At 44.2% G+C, this 20,245-nt stretch overlaps 2 protein-coding genes across 7 annotated transcripts in view; one reads left to right on the plus strand and one right to left on the minus strand.

The window, feature by feature from the left end:
• Positions 1-15,464, minus strand: part of CCDC57 (coiled-coil domain containing 57) — a 70,958-nt gene extending 55,494 nt beyond the window's left edge. For 3 of the 5 annotated variants that reach the window (XR_008328780.1, XM_053375658.1, XM_053375661.1), the window contains exon 1: positions 3,499-3,602. The gene's annotated coding sequence lies outside the window, so the exon portion shown is untranslated. Of the gene's footprint in view, positions 1-3,474; positions 3,609-15,294 lie in introns of those variants that run through there. The other 2 variants (XM_053375660.1, XM_053375659.1) reach the window with 2 other exon arrangements.
• A 1,071-nt stretch (positions 15,465-16,535) lies between these two features.
• SLC16A3 (solute carrier family 16 member 3) overlaps positions 16,536-20,245 on the plus strand; it is a 33,025-nt gene continuing 29,315 nt past the window's right edge. Inside the window, exon 1 of one of the 2 annotated variants that reach the window (XM_053375704.1) lies at positions 16,536-16,724. The gene's annotated coding sequence lies outside the window, so the exon portion shown is untranslated. The remainder of the gene's footprint in view (positions 16,725-20,245) is intronic. The other variant, XM_053375702.1, reaches the window with a different exon arrangement.

Genomic DNA, 20,245 nt, shown 5'->3' on the forward strand with positions numbered 1-20,245 from the left:
GCACCTCCGGGTGCAAGTAGATAAATAGGGATCGCTTACTAGCGGGAAGGTAAATGGCGTTTCCGTGTGCTGCGCTGGCTCGCCAGATGCAGCTTGTCACGCTGGCCACGTGACCCAGAAGTGTCTGCGGACAGCGCTGGCCCCCGGCCTCTTAAGTGAGATGGGCGCACAACCCTAGAGTCGGACACGACTGGCCGTACGGGCAGGGGTACCTTTACCTTTTACTGAACTAAACAACCATTGTAGATAAATATTATGCTACATATACATAAAGGAAAATATATCAATAGGTGGGACAGAGTTTTTATTGTTGGTTTATTATTTTATTGCTGGCCTAGGTGGTGGGGCCCAGACTCACCAGCTCTACTGAAGAGGCTCCTCCTCGCCCGGCTGTGAGGCGTGAAGGCCATTTCTTGCAAGGCCCTTTCCACCTGGCCTAGGGGGCAGGGCCCAGACTTCTGTACTTGACCTCCTTTGTAATGTTTTATTTTGAAATCTTTAAGATAATGTTTTAGTTTTTTGTTATGTTGCTTTGACTGTATACTCTATATTTGACTTTCTTCAGATTGTTTTATTTATGTTTTATTGATTGAATAAGCTGTAAACCGATTTGAGATTTTTCTTAAAAATATAAAGCGGTATAGAAATTAAATAAATTGTATTCTAGTAAAGTAGTAACGTATAAAGTCACCAACCTTATTTCTTAGAGGTTAACAGGTGTCTGCTGTTAACAGATGTATGACAAGCAAAAAAAAATATGCAGCAAGTGAAGCTTTCATCAGCATGGAAATAAAGCGATAGGGACAGTTTCACTTGCATTCTATCTTGCTACCAAAAAAAAACCTAGCCGAGGAATTGTTTTTCTTTTATGCTTAGATTCTCAGAGTATTTATTAGACACTACTGATTTTTTTTTTAATGTATTATGTTTACTCTGTTCCTAAATGCATGCACTTGTGTGCTGGAAGTATAAATGCAATCACCTAGATATTTCTAATATTTTTAAAAGGCTAGTTTTTAGGCTGCAAGCCTAGTCACACTCACTTGGGAGTAAGTCCCACTGAACTTATTGGAACTTACTTTTGAGTAGACAAACATAGTATTGCACTGTCAGTTAGCTGAGCTTAGCTCCCACTGAAGTAAATGGGAAAATTAGTCATGCCTTAAGTCTGATTGATCTCCATGGGTTTTACTCTCACATATTTAAAATGTATTGACTGTCCCCTCTAAAGCAAAATAGAATTATCTGATATTAGCCAAATGAAAGTAGTATCAAAAGTCTTTCATAAGTGTTTTTGTTTTTTTTTAAAAAGCTTCCGACACATGTCTCATTGGTTAAATTTAGTAATCTTTAGACAACATCTTTCTAACGGCACTTAGAGATCAAAACTGAGGCAACACAACTTTCCCAGGAGCCTAACTGCTAGGCTGCACTAGGCAGGCAAGTCAGGGTGAGGGCAAAAACCTTCAAGTCATTATTACAAAAGGCATCCCAAAAGGAGGAACAGGGGAACCAACCTATGTTTTAAAGGACAGGTGGCAACCCTCTTCCTTTCCCCCATCTGAGCATGCTATTCCCCTCCCCCTCCCCATTTTTGATGAATTTGAACCCAGAACATGTTGTGACAGGAGGGGAAGGAGCAGAAGATGGTGTCATACTTTGCTAGCTGAGGCTCTTTTCTTCTTAAAGAGCTTTGTGTTCAGAGTAAATTTACTATCGCATCTTTTTTGTATGCTAAACATGTAAACAATATATAAAGAAGGAAATAGTTCTAAGAGCATTAATCTATTACTATTTTAAGAAGCTGGCATTGTTATAAAGCTGAAAAAGGGCAAATTGGCCTACGTAGCACCAATTAGGCTAAAATATTCCAACCAGTCCTGATCACAAGGACCATACAAAATTAATCCCATTTGTCTTAATGGAAGAAATGGGCAGAGCAATCCTATACTCATATTATGCTGGGGAGGGAAGAGATGCACCACCACTGTGCTAGTGGAAACAGTTGTGTATCCAATGTGTTTACCATGGAAGGAGAAGGTGAAAAACAAAAGCAGAAACTACCAAAAAACCCCACAAACCAGCAGGTACATTGCATGTCCCTGGAAACACCACCACAGCCCACCAAACCAGGGAGCACACCAGTGACAATGGCCACATGTCAAAAAGAGGGACCCGCCCCACGCGGGCCAAGTTTGAGCGATGGCAGTCACTTCACCATACCCCCGTCACACTAGAAATGGATAGAACTAGGTAGTGACCACATACATAGGCAGTGGAGCCCTATGGCACTGCTTGTCAAAGTAGCGACTAATGCTCTCGTGCGACTGCTGGTTTGGCAAAACAGTTTCTCTCCCCACCACCACCCCCTCCCCCTCAATAAAAGGCGCACAAACACGCTGAAGCAACATGCAAGGGAAGCCTATGGTGCAATTTGCAAGACAGGCACAAACATGCTCCAGGCCCTTCCTAGTTCAAATTCCCCCATGAGCAAAGTATCCTGTTCTGCCCTGCTACCTCCAGTTGCCGGAATGGAGCGCAAGGGTTGCATGCTTGTGTCTGGAGCCCTGAGGCAGAGAATACCCATTAAAGAGTTCAAGTCCAGACACAAAAATGTCGTGAGCATTAAATATGCATCATGCAAGACCGGAGAGATAAAAGACCCATGCCCTACACCCTACTATCTGTGTTATGGCCTCTTTCTGTGGGGGCTTAAATAATAGATTGGGTGCTAGTTTCTACCATACCCTATGCTCTGTCAAGAAGGCACAGTTGCCATTGATGGGTTACCTTTTGTTGTTGTTGTTGTTGTTAATGAAGTCAATGAGAGCGAAGTGTCTTTGATCAGGTCTGGGGCTGGTGTAGAGTTGTGCCATTAACAAGAGCATGGCCAGGGACTGCAGCATACAGTATAACTGTACCCCCCCACTTCATGCTACCCATGTCCCACGCATGACTTTGCCTTATTTTGTCATGCATACCCCCCTTCCAGGGCCAGATTTAGGTTTGATGAGGCCCTAAGCTACTGAAGGTAATGGGGCCCTTTATATGTCCAGCTGCCCTTTGTCAACCACAAATTGTCACAGTTTTTTGTGTTGAATATATCCTATATGGTAATTTATGGACCTGATAGATATCTAAAGCCATTTGCACATAACAAAATATGTATTTTATCAAAGTAATTGTTGAACTGAAACACAATTAAAAAGAAGTATATTAGTTATTTTATATTTTGGTAATGTACATCCAGTTTTTTCCCCTTTACTTTTTGGGGGGCCCCCAAGAGAGTGGGGCTATAGCTTGTGTAGCTTATACGTAAATTCGGAACTGCCCCCTTCCCCTATGTCTGTGCTTCCTAGGGTGGTGGGTTTTAGCAAACCACACAAACCGCCTAAACCACCCCCCTTTCTCCAAACCTGTATCTTATGCCACACTAGACTGGTAATGAAAGTACCCAGCCCACCCTTCTCGTACTACCACCCTTTTCCTTGCACGAACCCAACAGGTTCGAAGAAACGGCTCAATCTCGGCAACGGCGAAGACCCCGTTTCCTTAGAAACCACAGCGGCTGGTGCGATGTGAAAATGCTTCCTTCCGGCAACCGGCGCTTCGGGCCGTTGGGACCGCCCTTCGCTCCTTCCCCAGCCACCTCCCGCTGCATCTAGCTCCGCAAGACACACAGCCGAGAGCCCACGCTTCCTATCCTACCGTTTCCAGCTTCCACCAGTGTTGAGAATATTTTTTTTTACACGCCCCCCCCTTTCCCCATCCTATAATGATCCCCAAGCGATGTTGGCGGCGCTGCCTTTCGTAGTTCTTCGCTCAGGCATTGTCAAACTTGGCCCTCCAGCTGTTTTTGGACTACAACTCCCATCATCCCTAGCTAACAGGACCAGTGGTCAGGGATTGTGGGAATTGTAGTCCCAAAACAGCTGGAGGGTCAAGTTTGGCTACCACTGCCTGCATTTCCTCTTCTGCCGAGGACCGGGCTCGAAAAGGCGCTGCTTAGGCAATTAGCAGTTGCGTGAATGGCTTTTAAAAAGCAAATAGCGGGGTTGAGGGCTTGAGGCACGTCGGGACCCTCGCTTGTGTCCCCTACAGGGGCTTTAACATTACCTATACACTTCCTCCACACGCAGTACTGCTGTCGTGCTTTCATTGATCTATATATACATTTCTGCCTTCTCTTAAAAGAAAGCAAAACACATTACAATGAAGAAATATTAAGGGAACCAGGTCAAGCCAGTTCAGTTCTAAACGAGTTAGCATTTGTTTTGGGTAAAGCAGTCACACCCCACACACAAATTCTGCCCTACGATTCTCATGCTTCCCCTCCTCTTGTCTACGTGAAGCTTGGAGCAACACAGGAAGATGGATTTAAACACTCATCGTTTTCGTCAGTCCCAGTGACTTCCCTGACTGGAACAGCATGACTAGTTTCCCGTAATAACTGTTAACATGTTTAAACAGTGTGCAGAGTTCGACGTGCTGGGGGGGAAAATATGTTCTCGTTCATTCTTTTAATACAAAGGCAGAGAGTTAGGGGAGCTTTGGCAGGGAGGAAAGGAAAAATGTTTTCAGAAACACTTATTTATTTGTTTTGCAAAGTCTTTGTATCCTGCCCTGCCCTAAATCATACAGATTTGGAAGGCAACTAACAAATATAAAATCACAATAAAACATAAAAAGAGCCTGCTGGGTCAAGCTAATGACCCATCTAGTCCCACATCCTGTTCTCAAAGTGGCCTATGGGAAACTCACAAGCAGGACCTGAACACAGGAGTTCTCTATCTTCTTGCGGTTTCCAGCAACTGGTATTCAGATGCATTACGGCTTGTGATGGTAGAGACAGAGCATAACCATCATGGTAGCAGTCAAAATAAATAAAAAAATTGTCCAATAGCACCTTAAAGACCAGCTAAGTATGTTCTGGGTATAAGCTTTTGTGTGGTCTCTATAGTGCTACTGGACAATTTTTTTATTTATTTCAACTGCGTCAGACCAACATGGCTACCTACCTGAATCTAACATCATGGTAGCAGCCAGTGATAGACTTATGAATTTGGATTCTTTGGGGAAAGCCATTACTGTGTAAAGTGGTACGATACTGCTTTAAATGTGTAGTGCATATGGGGCCCTTACTGAAATATGCTTAGAACTGCAGCATTAAATCACAATACCAATAGCAAATTTTATTCTTACTGGCTTTTTTAGCATTTGGGGTTATTATATTGCTGTAATAATTTTTTCCAGGGCATTTTTTCAAAAGCTCTCTCAGAGCTACAAATCAGCTATACTATACATCAGGCTCTCTCTCTCTCTCTCATAACCAAGAGACAGGAGAAACTGAGGACTAATTTTGGAATCTGCAATAAACTCTGGTTGATTTAACATTTCCCAGATGCCCACAGATATGTTGTTTGCTTAGCTGCTGCAGAAAAATATACGTTTTAAAACATTATGAACACATTGAACAGTTCTTGGGTAATAGAAGTGAGATGCTTGGTCTTGTCTCTCACAGTTACCAAATTCCAGAACAACTAAAAAAAACCAAAACACAGGCTATGTACACATTAGCATCACATTAGCATCTTAAAACACAGTGATCTGCATTTCAATTCACATCTGCACATTGTTGTACATACCGGAGAGAAGGCAGGCATGGCTTTATCCAATGCACTGTTACCTGTTTGGTTTCCCTGAGCCTGCAACTCCTATTCATGAAGCTGTCATCTGCGCATGCACAAGGACTGTTTGAAAAGTACACACTGCTGCTTGACTGCAAAGTGAATGTGGATTATGTTTTCAAATCAGTTAGAAGCTAGTCTGAGAGAAACATATCAAGCAGCAGTATTTCTAAAGATTGTGGCTAACAACCTGGGTACGCAATTTCAAACACCAGCGGTAGGAGGAATGCAGTGAAGCCAGAGTAAATGGTAATGTGTACACAGCCTCACTGTGAGGCATGGTGTGTACAAGATATTATGCAAAAATATACAGAAATAATATTTGCCAATATGTTTCAGATCCCAGTGTGAAGTAGATATTGGAACTGCAAGCTGTACTGGGCTACATTTTATGCAGACTGCCATTCATATTTTTACCGTTGTATCATTCTTCTCCCCTTCATGGCTTTGTCGTGGCGAAGGGGCTTGAATAACTCCAAGAAGCTCTGAGCTATGCCATGCAGGGCTACCCAAGACAAACAGGTCATACCCGAGAGTTTAGACTAAATGTGATCCACCTGGAGAAGGAACTGGCAAACCACCCCAGCATTTTGCCAAGAAACCATAACAAAGGAGAAGCTTTGAGAAGAAAGTGAGCGTTTCCTAGGCATGCTCTGGTTCATGGGGTCACGGAGAGTTGAACACGACTAAGACGACTAAGCAACAAAATCATTCTTCTAAGGCTACCCCAAGTTATGGAAAGGGTCTTGTAATATGAAATGCCTGTTTTGTTACCTGTTACTGTTAACTGAAATAAATAAATTAATACAATTTAAAACATGTTTGGAAACTACAGCTAATGCAAAATGTGGTGATCAATTTGTTAACTCAGCTGAATTCAAACTGCACACATTCCAGATTTTAGATCTGGAAGGCCATAATATGAAGTTTGGTGGGAAAGCTAAAATATATAAGAGCTTCATGAACCATGTAATTAGGAGAAATCTGTATAGAGTCTGGGAGAAACATAAAAACTTGTTGGAAAGAAAAACACCCCATGGTTATTGCCAACAGAAGCAAATACAATTACAATTAAGAGAATAAATATGAAGAGACACTGGGCGACTTATAGGGATTTGTTAGATTTTTCAGGGAGTGAACCCAGATTAAAACCAATGGAAGAAGTAAGGGAACCAAGTTACTGATTGGTTACAGTACCATCAACTATATGATATGTTCAGACTAGATAAGAAAAATGGCTTTTTGGACCAAAGCTCACAATCTGAAACAGAGTTATTGCTGAATAAGAAAAAAACAATTGTCCAAAATGTACAAATTATTATTGGAATGGGAAACAAAATATGAGCTGGTTAAAGCATCAATGACCCACTGGGTAATGGATATAGGGTACAGAACATAGAATATAGAATTAAACCTCTGGGATAATCTTTGGAAGAATGATTTGAAATTTACTGCATGCTACATGCTGAAAGAGAACTATATGAAATGATTCATAGATGGTAGGTATCTAACACTGAGTAGATTGGCTAAGATGTATAATGTGGAATCAATTTGTGTTGGAAATGTAAAGTAGAAGGAACCTTTTTCATATGTGGTGGACATGCAAAAAAAATAAAGAATATTGGGAAATGATATATAATGAGATGGGGGGAAATGTTGAAAAGAACTTTCCCCAAACAACCCAGAGGCATTTCTGCTAGGAATTGTATAGGCAGAGGTTCCCAGGAGTCAGAAAATTTTGTTTATGTATGCAACAACACCTGCTCAGATTTTGTTAGCCAAAAGATGGAAGCCAAGAGACGTTCCTAGTAAGGAGGATTGGTAACTTAAATGGTAGAATATGCAGAGTTAGCAGGTCTAACAAATGGAATAAGAGAACACGAACAGGTATTTAAAGAGGAGTGGAAAATATTTGTTGAGTATATTGAAAATAATTGTATATAGTTAAAAACGCTAGCAGTATTAAAATAATTCAGAGGATGTAAGAAAGGTAAATTGAATTAAATGGGTACATTAAAATATGCAGGAATGTTGGATAAGACAAATGAACCTTGGAAGGAAAGGGAGGGAAGTCAATGAATGTTTGGTATAATAAAAGATGTTTAATTTGCAAAACAAACTGTTGGTCTTGACCTTTAAAACCTCAAATTACCTGGACCAAGGTAGCTAAAGGACTACTTCCTGTTGTGTGAACCTGTGTGTAAGTTGAGATCATCTTCAGACTCACTTTTCTGTAAGTTGCAGTACTATGTCGTATGAAGAAACCTGCTCCACAATAACTTGGAGCTGGACTTTCAGTGTGGCCAGTGCCAGATTTATGTATAGGCTAAGTTGGCTGAAACATAGGGCTTTTATATCTAGGGGGCCTTGCCAGCCCACACGCTCCCCAGCGGATAGTCTCCCCTCTCCCAAAATTGCAAACCCGACTTCATGTGAGGGCAGGGCAACTCAGGCCTCTAAATCTAGGGGGCCTCACCAGCCTGCCGTCTCCCCCAATACTTCATGTGAGGGCAGGACAACTCAGGCTCAGCAACTATTAGACTGAGGGCTAGCCAGTGGGGCCCAATTTGAAGCAGTGGGGCACAACTTGAATTTTTTAATATTTTTTTTGTAGGGCCCCAGTTCACAGCCAAAGTCTGCAAAATCTTATAGATATAAATAAAATCCATCTAGATTACCCTGGTGCAGGGGCCCCCTTAGGAGCGGCCCGCGGGGCCCAGTTTGGCCCAATTGCTCCAATTGCCTTACCAGACGTCCCTGGAGACAGTCCCTGGATTCACCAATCTGTCGCCAGACAAAATCTGTCCCCGGAATGTCCCCAGATTTTAATTAATGTCCCTGAATTTATGCCTGGGGATTTCCGGCAAGGCAACATGGTGGGCGCCATGGCAGTGAGCAGCACCGGAGGTCCCAGTCACGTCAAAGTTCCTACGGCCTGCCCTTTTTCTGTCATGGGAGAGACAGGCACCCACTGTATCTGTACTTTCCAGAAACAATTTAATACATTTTTGTTTCAGCAAGTTTTACCAGGGAGACAAAAAATTCTCTGCTTTGGTGTTTATTTTGCATTATTCTTCAACTTATCTTCAGTTGTTTTTGTAGTTTTAAATACTATTTTGAGCAGTTTTATGGTATGTTTGCAAACAACCTTAAAACATACGTTAAAGGTAATAATGATGATGATGATGATGATGTTATAATGGCATTAACTACCAATGAGAACATAAGTGAATCCAAATTGTATTTAATAGCATACAGTCTCTATATTTATTATAGACAATTATTTCAATGCGATCATTTCTCTTTGCTCTGATCCCTAAATATCAGTGCTAAAATGAAGCCAATGTAAATCTAGGCCAGCCTCTATCATACAGTAAATGGGCATTTATTGCAAAGGTATAGAGAGATGCATTTATGCTTTTATCAGGAATATGTCTGAAAATCTGTGAAGAGAGAAATAAACAAGAGTTACAGTCAAGCCATATTAGAACTGAAGAAGACTTCCTGTAATTCTTTCTAGCTGATTTGCATGTGTCCAGTTGACTGAACTCAACCCGCCAGAACCAGATTAAGTAGGTCACTTTCAAACAGTGAGTCAACAAAAATATCTTGCCATGCACTGTGGAATGCTGCATCTCTGGTGCTCTCACTGTGCTACCATATCTGCCTTCCTGAGTGCACGTATTCTTTCTGTTTCTGTTCTGTCTGTTCTGTCAATAACATAGCATGGGCACAACCTTTTAGAAGATAATATTGCACTATAAATTCAAACAGAGTCGTGATGTGGAATGGAAAGGAATGGGGTATAGCTTTGAAACACAACAAATCTTAACCAGAACTAACAAGGATTTAAAAATGTGACTTTCTCTACAGCAGCTGAGCCAGATAACCAGATAGGAAGATAGATAGATCCAGTAGCTGGCTGGTTATTGGGCATTAAAACATGTCACAACTGGTAAAATTGGTACAGGATAAGGAGCATAATTAAATTAGGATGAAGGCTTTCTCCTTCCCCCCTAGACTAACCTCTTAATGCTGTTCTGCTTGATCAATAGCTGCAACCCACTTAGGAACTGCAAGCCAGCCTCACTAATTAGCCGAGGGCTGAGGTGACTCTGACATGACTCCCTTGGCACCTCTTGGGCTGCTGAACTGTGTGGAGTCTGGGAATTGAAGTCAGCTCCATGGGTTTGAGCCAAAATGAGGTTGCCTAATATGGGTATGAGGCGGGTGGTGATTATCTCTCCATTTCTCATCTCATTAAGGATTAGATATCTACACGAGTGGAAGGCTATTTAGATAGCAGTTAAATAAGACTTATTGCTGCAGAACCTTTGTTAATTAATAACACTGCTTTCCTTTTCTCTTCCAGGAACTTAAGCCTTGTTGTCTTTAAATTTCTTTGCTTGTATGAAAACAATCGTGTAACTGGAGGGAGGAACCAAAACAGCATTTTGTCTGATTGCCTGCTAGGAAGCTGAAGGTCTCATCCATCCATCCATCCATCCATCAATTTAAGAACTACGTGAAATAAGCACGAAGCAGATTTACTGCAAAAAAAAAAAAGAGTACTTGCAGGGTAGTAATGATGACTCACATGCATGAGGTAATTTATGCTCTGACAGAGTCAAACACATCCTTCCTACTTGCAACATGCAGCCACGGCTGAAAGGAAAGGTACTTTCCTATCCATTGTCCTAACTGTTAACTTCCTTCATTGTGGTAGTGGTTATGAAAAGTCTAAACAATTTTCATCAAGAACTTTCTCAAACCAGGAATCCCCAGTTGTTTTTATCTTGATGGGCGATTCTGAGCATGTCTACTCAGAACTAAGACTAATTAGGCTCAATGGAACTTATTCCCAGGTAAGTCTGTCAATATGTACAGGATTTCAGTCTAACAGTACAACACTATTCCCTTCACTTTTCTTTAAGCAACACATAACTTTAAAATCATACACCATAAAACTTTTCTTCAGATGAAGTAAATGTATATTATTAGCTAGTGGTTTCCCTTTCACCCTGTGTTGAACTGTAGGAAGTGTAGGCAGAGGAATCAATCATGTTCATAGGTATTTTATTTCTCTTGGTGACTCCTATCTCTTAGTGTAGAGCAGGGATGCCCAAACTTTTTTCAAAGAGGGCCAGATTTGATGGAAGTGAACATGCGTTGTTGACCTTTTTTTTGGATTGAAGTTGACCTTTTTTTAGGATTGAAGTTCACCTTTTTTTACAATTTTACCCCAAACTTGTTGAGCTTTATTTTAGAATTAAAGTTGTTGAGCTTTTTTTTGGATTGAAGTTGTTCAGTTTGTTTTAAGATTGAAGTTGTTCAGCTTTTTTTAGGGTTTTACCCCAGGAAATAAACTGCCACAGGGGCCAGATTGAACCAACCGGTGGATTAGACCCCCAAAACGGATTTTGGACATGCCTGGTGTAGAGGAAGGATGGAGACTCCCCAGGCTCGACATATGTTGCTGGACGATGGCTCCCATAATTCCTTGACCATGGAGTATGCTGGCTGGGGTTGATGAGAGTTAGTCTGCCAACATCTGGAGGGTCAATTTTCCCACCCATATATGATCTTATTCTCTGGATTAACACTTAATAAAAAGATGTTAATTGAATTGTCACAGACCTTGTGTATTTAATTGCATTTGACCTCACTGTTTACTCCATGGTTTACATTTCTCTCTCCCTCCCCATCCTGATATGTAAATATACTTGTTAGTTAAAGATAACACTTCCTGCATCTAATGAACTGCACTCTGCTTCATGAAAGCTTATTATGCCATAACAAATGTGTACATATCTAAAACTCTTTGTTGGTATTGCTGCAACAGATTTACACATCATTTAAAAGACATTGTAGACAGCTATACGTTCCGGAACAGGAAAAGAAGAACCCACAGTTGCTAGCGGAAGTTACAGAGAAACCTCAGTAAACGGCAGCTGCGCCAGACTTGTAATGTTAATTGGGGGAGCACTCACTTAGAAAATAACATTTAAGAGGTCACAAAATGGCTTTGCTGTGCATGTTTCTACTGGGGGTGGGGAGAGAGAAGGTGGAATTTTGTTAGGGCAGGGATGAATGTTAGGGACACTATTGAATAGGAGCTGTTATGCAAAACCACCTCTCCATGCAAGTAGTATGACTGATAGAAGGAACTGGTTGGGGCAAGAGAGTGGCATATATTTTTTTAATCAATGGGGGTTGACTAAATAACCCTTGGGATCCCATCCAACTGTACAATTCTATGATTTTAGGATTCTAATACAGTGGTACCTCGGGTTACATACGCTTCAGGTTACAGACTCCGCTAACCCAGAAATAGTACCTCAGGTTAAGAACTTTGCTTCAGGGTGAGAACAGAAATCGTGCTCCAGCGGCACGGTAGTAGCAGGAGGCCCCATTAGCTAAAGTGGTGTTTCACGTTAAAAAAGGACCTCAGGAATGAATTAAGTACTTAACCTGAGGTACCACTCTATTAGATGAATCTACACCTAAGGTAGGGAACTTTATTAGAAAGCAAAAGTAGCCATGGTGGCCCGTAAGAAAAACTACAAAGCCTACATTAGAGCAGTGCCTTTATTAAGACAACCAAAATGGCATGTAATACTATGCAAGCTTTTGAGTTCTTCAAAACTCTCCACCAGAGGAGATAGTAAAGAAAGCAAGGGGAAGGGCAGCAAGAAAAAAAGGCTCTTGGATGTGGAAGCCATGGAATCTGGATTTAATCAAGAAGATGGAAGGAGGGAACGGACCATAACATTAGGTGCTGCTACGCAGGTTTCAGGTTGAGCCCAGAACTGCTAGGATGAAGAAATGAACAAATGGTTGATCCGTTATATTATATCCAGTTGTTACCCAGATCTGTGTCCAACCTTAAGAAGACAGAACTTCCTACATGGGTGGAAAACAGAAAAAGAGAAACCAGACTGTTGTTACATTAACAAAGCTGGAAATTGTATGTGATGTACTATGTAAAAAAAATGTAAGAGTTGTATCTGTTGCTCCCCCCCTGGCAGAGGAAGGGGTGTGTGGTGGGTGCGGCCTGAACTGGGGGTCATCCCTGAGGGGGGTGACATTGCCGTCGCCCCCCTGGGATGCTCACCACGGGCGGTACCCCCACAGGCACCTAGCCTCGCCCCTGGGTGCACAACAAGTGCCCCGCTCCACCCACTTTCCCTCTAGCCCCACCCACCAGTGATGTGCAGAACCCAGAAATCTGGCCACAGGAGAGAGTGTCCCTTAGGCTGAAATGGTCTCCCTATCCCCTTTGTACCCATCATAATAAAAAAGAATTATGGAGAGTTATGTGTCATTAATGAGCACATAATTACACAGTAATGAAAAAGTGCATATTCCTGCATTGCAAGGGGTTGGACAAGCTGATCCTCAGGGTCCCCTCCAACTCTACAATTCTATGAGCTAAAGCTTGTATGTATATATGTATATATCACAGTTCAGACAGAAGTGTCATAAAATCCAGGGAAGTTCTTATCAGGCCTTAGAGTGGCCCACACAGCGCCACTTCTGACACCCTTCACCCACACGGGGCTGGGAAGCCACTTAGTAGGTTTCTTGGAACAAAGGAGCCAATATTTTTCTATGTCCTATTCAAGCTCGAAATGGTTAAGAACGGATAGCTCAACAGAGCTACAGAAGCAGGTCGCGCTTTTCACCATTTAATGTATGATGCTGCTGCTGCGGTATTGAATTCTGATGGAATTGACATTTTTAAAAGCAGATTGTGGATGCAGCCCCGGGGGGGGGTCTGTTGAGGGGGATTTTGACAGAGATGTGTTGATGCCCTTGGTTTTTTGGTGCACAATTTTTAAAGTGAGGTCTAAAAGTAGGGGAGTTCGCTGGGTGCCAGAAGCAGCGGAGGGAGAATGTGAACTAGCTGGACTGGCCAAGAGAAATGTCAGCAAAGCTCTGAGGGAGCAGAAAGGCATCCTGGACTGCTATGAACAAGTGCCCTATTAAGAGATAAGCAGTGACAGGAGAGGAAAGCAAGCACTGCCATCCAAAATAGCCTTGGGTGACACAAGAGGGCAAAGGGACACAGTTCTGGAAGCTGGCAGAGAAACCTATGGTACTGGAACCTAGTAGAGAGATGAATGGACAGAGCCCTGGCCTGGAATTTAGTTCAAGGTGTGAAATTCAGGGCGGCATATGCATGTGATAAATGCATGCATGCAATAAGGGTGAAGAAGGAAAGCAAGCCATGAACAGCAAATCTATATGTAACTACAAAACACTCTGATTAACATACAAATGAGCTTAAAATCATTCAAATATGTATGTGACTGGCAAGTAAGAGAACTGTACTGTACAAGCAGGTATTCGACCTTGCATAGAGACTGGGGCATGCTAGCAATTGCTAACACACACCCTGAAGACACTAAAGATCAGGCAAATCAAGTTCCTCCATATCTTTCAGTCTGTGGTGCTCTTTGATCCGAGACGCTAACATTAATGAATCCAATAAAACTGTACCAAGTTTCAAAAAATTAGCCTGTCTCAGTTTGGTCCTCTGGAGACAGACACTTGATTTATCAATTTCTCCACCAGGGCAATATTCCATGCCTCATTACACTAGTCAGTCAGTGGAAGAAGCCTCTTGAATGTCTCCTGCATGTCCCTGTCTCTTGCTGCGAAAAAGTATATCAAGTCTTTCAAGTGAGACTGCACTTGATGGTCGCAGATATGCTCAGCGATGCCAGAGCTGCCAAAATGTAAATGCCTGTCCTAAAATCTTCCAAATTTCCCTTTCAATCAGTATGTTTGGTTTGGTTTGATATATGGTTATATTGATCAGTTACTGTTGTTGGATAAAGGCTGGTGAATTCTGCACTCCTTAAGCTTTTGCAAGTGAAATGGAATAGGGATAGGTACTTGATTTCAGACAAATAAGAAGCTGAAGGGAAGCTAAATGTAAGGAGAAATATCCCCTCCCTGTGTGGGTGGTGTTCAAAAACTCCTTAATTCAAGGAAAGAGGAGCCCACTATGGAGTTACAGAGTAGGAGGGATAGGCCAAATAATGTCATTACGTTGTATATGTGTTGGCTCTGCAAATCGCATTTGTTGGTCTAAAACTGCTGGGAAAGCTTTTCACTAGTCTTCAGAACATAAGAAGAGCTGCTGGATCAGTATCCTTTTCTCACAGTGGCCAACCAGATGTCTGTCGGAAACCCACAAGCAAGACCTGAGCACAACAACACTCTCCCTTCCTGCAGTTTCCAGCAACTGGTATTCAGAAGCATTACTGCCCTCCAACTATAGAGTCCGAGCATAGCTATTATTACGGCTAGTAGTAATTGGCAGCCTTATCCTCCATTAACTCAGCTAATCCTCTTTTAAAGCCATCCATGTTAGTGGCCAGCATCACTGCCTCTTGTGGGAGCAAATTCTATAGTTTAAACTATGTGGTGTATGAAGAAGTATTTTCATTTCTCTGCCCTGAACCCTGGGTCCTGGGTATATAATCCTAATTCCATACAGTTCTGGGTCATCACACATTAATTGGGTAGCATCCTGGATAAACCTGAAATCCGCTCGGTTCTTGACCAAAAGCTGACTTGAGAACTTTGACTGTCTTACCTTAGGCAACCTGGTGATAGATAGCTAGGCATGACTCCCTTTAGTTTCTGGTTCTGAAACTGCCCCGGTGCTTGAGCTGTGTCTGGTCCTAGATCAAGAAGGTCCTACTATTCTCATTGTTACAATGAATTCCCTTAGCACTGCGCCCGACCAAGGTCCAGATTTCTCTGCTTCTTTTCTTTGCCTGCTCCATTTCTGGCTTGTAGTTAGTAGTAGTAGTAGTAGTAGTAGTAGTAGTAGTAATTTATTTGTACCCCATCCATCTGACTGGGCTGCCCCAGACAATCTGGGTGGCTTCCAGCATATATAACAACATAGTAAAACATCAAACCTTAAAAAGCTTCCCTATACAGGGCTGCTTTCAGATGTTTCCTAAATGTTATACCCTAAATCTTCAAATCCAGTTCTGTAAGTCAAGGTCATTCTGGCTGTGGTTTTGAACCAGTCTGGTGCCTATGGTTCTGTCCTGCCCCCTGACCTATGGTGCCTCTGGTTCTGGTGTAATACACTGTGTTTATACACCTCTCCACTTACTGTATCGCCGTATCCGTGTCTATATGCACTGATTGAGCGTCAATTACTCAGTTTGGGGGGTGGGCACAGAAAGCGAGGTTTGCGACGGCACAAAACCAGCAGAGCACTTTGGCACTGGTTTGGAGTCAAACAGGATGAGGTTGGATTTTTGGCCCTTTACAGTGGTACCTCGGGTTACAGACGCTTCAGGTTACAGACTCTGCTAACCCAGAAATAGTACCTCGGGTTAAGAACTTTGCTTCAGGATGAGAACAGAAATTGTGCTCCGGTGGCGCGGCGGCAGCAGGAGGCCCCATTAGCTAAAGTGGTGCTTCAGGCTAAGAACAGTTTCAGGTTAAGAACTGATCTCCAGATGGAATTAAGTTCTTAACCCGAGGTACCACTGTAGTTGTAAAGGGTTTTGGCCCTTTGCACAAAATGCGGGATTCGCAGCACAAAACTTTGGCGGGATCCAGAATTTCAGGGTCACACCTGATCCTGATCGCATTGCCCACCTATCAGCTCCCTGAGTTCCCACCCTGCTCCAGGGGGCAGACCCAGTTCTGTTTTTTCGCCATGTTGCCCCTAGGTCTTCTTGCTCACAGCTCCTCTTTCCGTCTCGCCTCGGCGGAGGAGTCGCGGCCCACGTGCTCCCACCGACCACGCTGCCGCTCGGCCCCCGCCCCCTCGGAGAGCGGCCCGTGGGAGGCGCTAGGACCCGCCCGGCCTGGCCCCGGCTTGGCTCCCTCGGCCTCTCTGACGCGCTCTCCCGCCGAGCTGGCTGCGCGGCTCTCGAGCTACAGGCGCTACATCGCCCCAGGACGGCAGGCAGCCGCGCCACCGAACCCGCCGCGCCCGGGGACGGAGCCACGCCCGAACCTGCCGCCCAGCCCAGCCCAGCGGTCCGGGATACCCAGGTAAGCGAGCTGTGCGCGGCGGGGAGATGCTGCTGCAGAGCGCGCGCGCTAGGGGACCGTCCGCCCGGGTCGCCCGAAGGGGCTCTGGCAGGTGGCGCTCGGGGGGCACCTGCGCGCTCTCCTGGCCCGCCGGGGTCTGCCGCTCGGCGGCACCTGCTCGCATCTGGGCGGGTCGGAGGCGAGGGCTGGCTTAAGGCTGGGAAGGAGCGGCGCCGGGTCCCCTCTCCAGCGCTTGCGGAGGGAGATGGAGGCGCCAAGCGGGCGGAGAGACTCTCGCCTGGCGGGCTTGGGGTTGACGAAGCTGTGCATGACTCAGGGCTGGTCCCCCGCGCCCCATCGCCGCCCCCTTCTCTCGCGGCTGCCTCCCAAAGGTGCTCCTGGCCCGGCCTCGGCGGGACCAGCAGAGCAGGGGGGAAAGTAGGCGGCTGTCTGCGCGCAACAGGAGGGTGGGGAAGTGAAAGCCGGAGGTCTGCCCGTCGGCGGGGGCGCATCCCATAGACAGACCTCCGTAAGGCTCAGGCATACATAGCCCCTTTGGGCACCGTATTGTCCAGTTGCCCTCATTTCCCCAGCAACAGCATCTCCACGATCGCGCTTTCCCAGCGCCCCCTCCCTCTCCTAGCCCATGTCACGGTGACCGCGGCTCCAAGAGGTTGGTCCTCATGATCCCCAAGGGCTCCTCTGCTAGCGCCAGGCGTCCTGGCCACCCTGAGCGGTCTGGCTCCGGCTTCTCCTCCTCCTGGAGAAGTTCATTCATTTCTCTCCCGCGCATCCTTGACCCAAGGAGCTCCGTGGCCAAGGGAGATTTGCCCAGGAGAGATGCTTGTGTCGGGACCAAGCGAAAGCCAGTCTCATCGGGGCTTTTAGACAGCCTTTTTAAAACAGGCGATCAATCCATCCGCCTCTCTCTTCCTGAGCGCATCTCCCTCCCTCTTTCAGCGACACCGACTCGGAACCGGAGCCAGGGGCATCACAAGGAGTCCGGCTCCGGTTCCGAGAAGGTGCTGAGAGGCGTTTGCGCCTTTCTAAACATCTGCAAACACTCCAGAACAAGGCCTACAGATAGATCTCTAGTTGGTGACGATGCTCGGCTGGGTCACAGGAGCACTCGATTTCTGGGCGCACCGCGTGAGATGAGGAGGGGAGGCTGGGTCTCCAGCGAGATCCAGTTTCCTTAAATGTCACAGGGATTTAAACGCTCGTGAAGGGATGACAGACAGGGAGGGAAGGAACTGGGCTGGGAAACAAGGAGCAAACCTCGCGCGCGCCTGTTTATCAGGGGAGAGGCTGGGCAACGGGAAGATGGGTAACGTTTAATCTCTAGGGTCAGAGATTATCCGGCTCAAATCAGCAAGAGACTTGGAAGGCTTACCCTGAAACCCATTTCCCCACTCCCAGATCATCCAGGTGGGCTGTGTGAGGACGCTTTTGTCCCTCAGAGGTACTCTGCTCTGTGCTGTTGTTTCCAACTTGAACTATGCCATTTGAAAAGGAGCTCTGGTTCTAGATGGCGTTCTGGTTGGTGTGTGGTTCTGGTGTTTAGATGGTCCTCCACTCACCTGCACTTGTATCCATTCCAGATCCTTGGATAAGATTCCAAGGTGCTTTTTCTCTGTGCACACAGTCCTGGCTATGGTAAATGATTCCCTTAAAACTTCATTTATCTGTAGGAATCAATCTCAGCCCATCTCTGTAGTCAGCTTGGGCCTGATTGGCTCCTCCAGCCAGTGCCCAGTTACTGATCTAATTTAATCCAATGTTTTTTGACGGATCTAGGGCATTTGCTTGGAATTGAAATACTGCGCCTCCCTGGGCATAGATGTTGTAAACAAATGATATGGGCAAGATTGTACTTCTTTCTTATTTTGCTGCTTTTTTTGCTTTGGTATGTTAATTTTTAAAAAATACGAAATTGTAAAGAACACAAAAGCGAAGCTGCTTATATCTGCCTGTGCTGTTTGACTGGTTCTTGTCTTGAATTGCGACAGCGACATTTCTCCATTAAGCAATATCAAGTCTGACATCTGTGTTTATACGCTTTTCTTTTTTCTATTTGAAGTACCGATGGCATCAGATTGATTTTTTTAGCTGCATATGACAGTAATTAGGTAGTGCTGCATCTACATCCTCCATTATTCACTTGGAAAGCCCACTGTGGCGAAGGGTATTTATATTTCAAAATAAGTGTGTATATTTACTATGATGGGGTTGTGGAACAGCAATCTGAGGACCCAATATGAAGCCAGATTTGGTGTTTGGGTTAACTAACATATTTCTGAGCCCTTTACAAACACTATAGATCAACAATTAACTAAGCTTTCCTGACAACTATAATAATAACGATAAATAATAGAAAGGAGAATAACTCTAAATAAAATGACAGTAAAAATGTGAAGCTGTAGATTTATTAATTATTTATCACATTTATATCCCCCCTTCCCTGCCCCAAGGTCACCCAGATGGCTGAATGGTCTCCCAGGTCCCAGTCCAACATTTTAACCATTATGCTACACTGAATCAGTTATGAAGCTGGTACTGCAATGTTCTTGCTTTTCATTTATTTATATACTGCTTTAATACTCTCTAAGCAGTTTGCCAAACCACCAAAGTGGTTTGATAGCATGAGGAAGGGTCTAGTAGGTAGCTAGGACCCGCTGGGTTTGGGGTTGTTAATGTAGTTCCCCAACTTCCATTCCCCGTACAGTATATAACACAGGCTGCTTTTTCTGGAAGGGAAATTCTCAAGAGGTAGACTTACATAGCTTGTGGCATCATCTAAAGTGCAGTTCTACTCTGGCTGTAAAATGACACCGCCATCAGTAGATCTTCTCCCAGGGAGTATTCGGTTCTCCCCATGACTTCAGCTCTGATCAATGCTATGCAAACATTTGTGCACGTGAGTAACTTGAGCTTCGTAAGTGGCACAATCCGGTAGGCTCAGAGTGATCACGGACATGTGGGCCTTTACTCATCTGGCATGGAGATTCGTAGGACGGGAGCAATTAAATGGCGGTATTAAATGACCTTTGTATTGCCAGTTTGGGGCATGAGGGACTGAATTCTTACTCTCTAGAGTTGAAGGCATGAGTCTTTAGTACGTTGGATATATAGTCACGATGACTCCCGCACAGTAGCAAACAGCAGCTTCCTTTTTTTGGATGCTTTCAATGAAAAAAGTGCAAAGCTAGTAACACAAATAATGGCTTTCTGGCCTATCTGATGGATCTGTGCACTCAACTGCTAGGAAACAGCCTCCCCCCACCCCCAATGTGTCCACCGGAGCAGAAAAGCCTGCAGGCAATTATGCATGAAGCCAGCAAGGAGGACACTGCCTGGTTTTCAGTTCCAGGCTGAATTTTGAGATTTGAAATCCTGGTAGTTAAGCATCATCTGCATGTAGTATAAAACACACCCCGTACCAGATGGTACTGGGTGTTTTTTTTTAAAAAGAACAATTGGAATGTTTTTTAGTCATTGCAATGATTGGTTACTCTTCCTCTTTCTCATGAAAGAAAGGAGAG

The sequence above is a fragment of the Podarcis raffonei genome, chromosome 2 (assembly GCF_027172205.1).
Source record: "Podarcis raffonei isolate rPodRaf1 chromosome 2, rPodRaf1.pri, whole genome shotgun sequence".
Lineage (NCBI taxonomy): Eukaryota > Metazoa > Chordata > Lepidosauria > Squamata > Lacertidae > Podarcis > Podarcis raffonei.